The sequence below is a fragment of the Dipteris shenzhenensis genome, chromosome 22 (assembly GCF_047967505.1).
Source record: "Dipteris shenzhenensis isolate YYH24624 ecotype China chromosome 22, Dip_SZ_1.0, whole genome shotgun sequence".
Taxonomy (NCBI): Eukaryota; Viridiplantae; Streptophyta; class Polypodiopsida; order Gleicheniales; family Dipteridaceae; genus Dipteris; species Dipteris shenzhenensis.
In genome coordinates this window covers 25,470,536-25,475,253 of record NC_141617.1, presented here as the reverse complement: position 1 = coordinate 25,475,253, position 4,718 = coordinate 25,470,536, and positions in this window count along the sequence as shown.

Genomic DNA, 4,718 nt, shown 5'->3' with positions numbered 1-4,718 from the left:
GCAATTCATATATGAGATTGTTTATTTTAGCCTATCCTTGGGTGGTTTGCACACAATATTTTACTTTCCAACCCTTTTTTTTGCACTTGAAACCATATTATTAGACAAGGATAAGACTCTTGATAGACACATAGCACTTTTAGGCCTTTCTGATTGGTTTCTTAGTAGATAATTAGCTGGTTTTTCTAGTCAAAGTCAAGAAACTATCACATAATGGTGCTAACTAGATACCTTATGAGGAGCTAGTGTCATGTCAATGTAATTTTAGAAATTTACCAAGACATTGGTAAATTTCTTATTGAAATATTTATAGTGAGATACCATTCCCCAAAAACATTGTTATCAATCAAGCTTCTAGCTTTAAATCTTTGCCAACATTAAAAAGGACAACCAAATATCCCAAAGGAACTCCACAAATAGTCTTGGCATGAAATCAAGCCCACGTCTCAAGAGCATCTACAATTATGTTTGAGTGAGATTCGAGGCAAGGTATTCCAAGGTGTAGTACATGCTAAGCATTGAGGGAGAGAGTATTTACAGTACAAGTAGTCAATTCTAGAGGGTGAGGGAGTTATCGTGAGTTGTTGTTTTGGATTATGAGCATACATTTGTTTACTCACTAGAATTGTACTTAGTCAATGATGTGAGTAAATATGACACAATGGATAGTAGAGTGAACGTTTATGTAGGAGAATTGTACTTAGTGGATGATGTGAGTAAATATGGCACCATAGATAGCAGAGTGAAATTTTGGGTATGTATTGTTTCATTCATACCTATGTTCGTGAGTGAGTGTAAGAGTGTAAGAGGTAACAAAGGAATGGGTGTGTCCAATGCGGCAATCTGAGGCCATTTGTACTACCTTGTGCACAAGCATTGATGAATCAAACACCCCTTTCCTTTGAACATTTTCTAATCCATTTTATCATTGATGCATCTAGAAGGTGTGCAACTTGTCTTTCATTCACTGACTCACTTTGCATAGAAAATGAGCATTCTATGTGAGAGGTTGTGAGCATGCTAATAGGCAATTTTAGAAACAAGAATATATCTTCATAGATCCCAGAGCATAGTCAACTCAAATGCATGTCTAAGTGAACAAATTAACATGTTAATAGTAATGATTTGTAGCTAACATGCTTGATTATCCTACTATCTTTTACTAGACATGTCAATGAAGGAATATGAATGGGTGGAGTCTGCAAGAATGGAAAAGATAACCCAATAATATCTGTGAGGGAGCAAGATGGGATAAAGCAAGGTGGAGGTATCCACAATAGGTGCAATTCTAAACCAATGTCAAGACGCAAGAAGTGGCAAGCCCAAAATAGAATTGTCATGAGCAAACAATCATCTGTAAAGTCAATGTAGTTATCAAACTAGACGCTGATTCCTTTTCTTCTACATGCATTTTGTCTTGCCTACATTGATATGTGCTCTATGAAGTGGCTGGTAAGCTAGTATGCATGTTCTTGGATTCAAGAGGTGGACTTGACGTGCTCACAACTTCTCATGTAGAATGCCCATTCATATGCAAGATGGGACAATGGATGGAGAACACTCCTTTTCTATGAACATTACAACTTTTACCCATTGATGCATCTTAAAATTGGAATGAATTTGATCAACGTTGAGGTTATGTACAAGGTCAAATACCCGTCACCTTTTGTGCTTGTTGCTATACTACACATTGTTGCATTAAGTCTACATTGTCCTAGCCCACAGAAACCTCCCTTGTTGTAAGTGCATGTCCAATCCAATTTTTGGTGTTGAATTAATGTTTAACTTTTTCTTGATGCTCCCTTAGACATCGAGTCAAACCTTTGGTCATGTTTTTATAGGACATCAAATTTGGATGGCTCGGATGTCTTGGTTTATAGTTGTACTAGCTGTTCCACTTCAATTTATAGATCATCTCTTTGTGGAATGCCCTCAAAGGCCTTTGAGGCTTCATTCCTTAGCTTCAATTGCACTTCCTTGAGATTCAATGGAGATCAGTTTGTCCACTACATAATTTGCGTACAATGCCTTCAAAACTTCTAGGCATGCCTTGAGAGTGATTTTTTCTTTGCTCACTTTGCCCATTTGCTTTAGCACGATGCTCCCTTATCTGGCTGGCCTATTTAGATTTGTCAAATGTCTTTCAGCATAAGGATTTCTTGGCTTCTTCTTCCATACTTCGTTGTGTTTGGTGGATGGCTTCTTAGTCTTTCCCTTTATTCTTTACATCTCAGCCTCTTCCTCTTGTAGGCTAAACTCCATGGTTCTTGAGGGGGTAAATATTTTCTTGGACATGGGTGCTAATATGGATAGCTCACAAAAATATCTAAAAGCAAAAATTACTATAATATTCAAGATCTTGGGGTATCACCTTGTTGATGTCAATTCAAGGAATTGGTGGTATCTTCCTCATTTGTAGGGTGTGGTTTAAATAACCATCATGTGCAGTCTCACTTGGATCTCCCTACTTAAGTTCATAGATCATCTGCACATTGCTTCTTGTTTTCATCCTCGCATTTTCTCTTCCTATGACTCTTAACCTACTCCTTTGATCAATGGAGAAATCATACCACAGAGCAAAGGCAGCATACTTCAAGAATACAAGGCATGGGGGTGGTATCGCACGAAGCAATGCACTACACGAAATGTTCGATTAGTTTTATAGATGTCTAGAGGCCAGGACCCTCAAGTGCAATAAGGTAGAGGTCTCAAGTCTCGCAAAAGCGGTTCAACATGTTAAGAAGACAAGGAGATGTGTTGCTTGAAAGTCCTCAATAGGGAGCTAAGGGGTTGTGCTTTGGTTGCAACGTAGACTCAAACAGGGGAGGCATTGGGTCCTAAGAGAGCCCCAAATATAAAATGTTTGATGAATAAAGTTAACACTATTTTGAGTCAATTATAGATTCCAAAATTCACAAATTTGTTTGGAAATTGTAGAATTGCATGTGCGATATGGCAGGGTTGAGGGGTGAGTGGGTTGGGAGGGAGGGTGGTGAAGATTAAGTATTACCAAACTGGCGACAAAAGACTCGGGGGGGAGAAAGTGCACTCAAAAAACCCTAATTTAAAAGAAAAACCCTAAAGTGCTTTAAAAAAGACTATATAAAGCACTTCAAAGCCCTAAAATCCCTCATTTCTATGGCACGAGTTAAACAAACTGCTAGACCCACTGGACACTGTTTAGACGCTACCCGTTGTCCTCCTCACAACACCATGGCCTCCGAACACACTACAAGCCCTAGTGGCCAAGAGGGCAATGATCACCAAGGATCTGAAGGCCGGGTTCTCATCATCAGGAGTCCAAGCAATGCGAGTCCCCATCATCCGACTCTCATGGGGGATCCCAGGGATCTCAGCACCATGAGGAATCCTAGCATGATGAAGGATCCAAGCATGATGAGGGGTCCTCTCAGTCCATCCACACAACTAATTCTGGAAGTAGAGAGGTCTCCCGAGAGGGGAAAAATAGTCTAGTCAATCCCAATCAACTGCCCCTCCCTCCTCCGTGGGGTCCTGGCATGGAGCATCTAGACCAACAAGGGAAGCAAGAAAGGCAAATAGAGGAGATGGAGCGATTACAGGGGCCACAACAAGAGGAAGTATTTGGTGGGCTTGCAGATATAATGAACCTTGGCCCCAATCCTCCAACCAAGTAGACCGCACGGAAGAGCACCATCAACCCTCTTTGCCTCGAGATGATAAGATATGAGGAGCCTCTAGTACGAGTTGAGCAAGAATCTTAGCCTATTGTCTCATAGCCTCGTGAAAAGGAAAAGATGCCGAACACATTTGCCTTCTGCCGCACAGTGAAAAAACATCATTTGACTACTCAGATTCACACTGAACTTGCATAAACTGATGGAAAGCATCACGTAACATGTATAATAACATGGGAACAATAATAGAACATAAAAATATCTTTTATTCATTGGCCTCAAAGGGCAGAGATTTACAAAATGATTGAAGTTACACCAAATGAACCTAAACAACATCTAGGGCCACTACTACACACGGATCCTATTGCGACATTTACGTATCGATGTTTAGCACCCGCATGGCATTAATCATCAGTATGAAAAGCGGGTTCCGTAAAGCATCGCTATAGCGACGCTTGCCAAAAGTCGCTATATAGCGACCTTTATAAAAGTCACTATATAGCGACTTTTAAGTGTCGCTATATAGTGACACTGATATTCTATTTTATAGCGACGTTTTCCCGAGAGTTTTTTTTTCCATATAGGCCTTAAAAGTTAGTTTTTTCCAATGACAAAATTTTTTAAATTTTCATACATGTTTGATCTCATAGAGAATAAAAATATGAGAGCATGTACATCAAGCCTTTGAAGCTCATATATTCATGTTTAAGTTTGAGATGAAAAAAATCAATTAAGAGCATTTACATCAACTATTTCATCTTGAGCCAAGTCTAAGGTGCCAAACAAGTCTATCTCCAACTCTATACCGAGTTGATATCCTATATCATCATCATACTCTAGCATCGTACGTTCACCTAAAAGTATTTGATCATCTTCTTGAATAAAGTGTGGTGATTCTTGATGATCATTGTCTTCTTCCTCAATATCGTGATCTCTATCTTCCTCCTGTGCGATGTCATTATGCGCATCTTCCTCTTGGCTCATGTGGTGATCTACATCTTCTTCGCTAGATTCATCAATTGGATCCGACATTGGTAGTGGCATATCCATATCCACATCTCT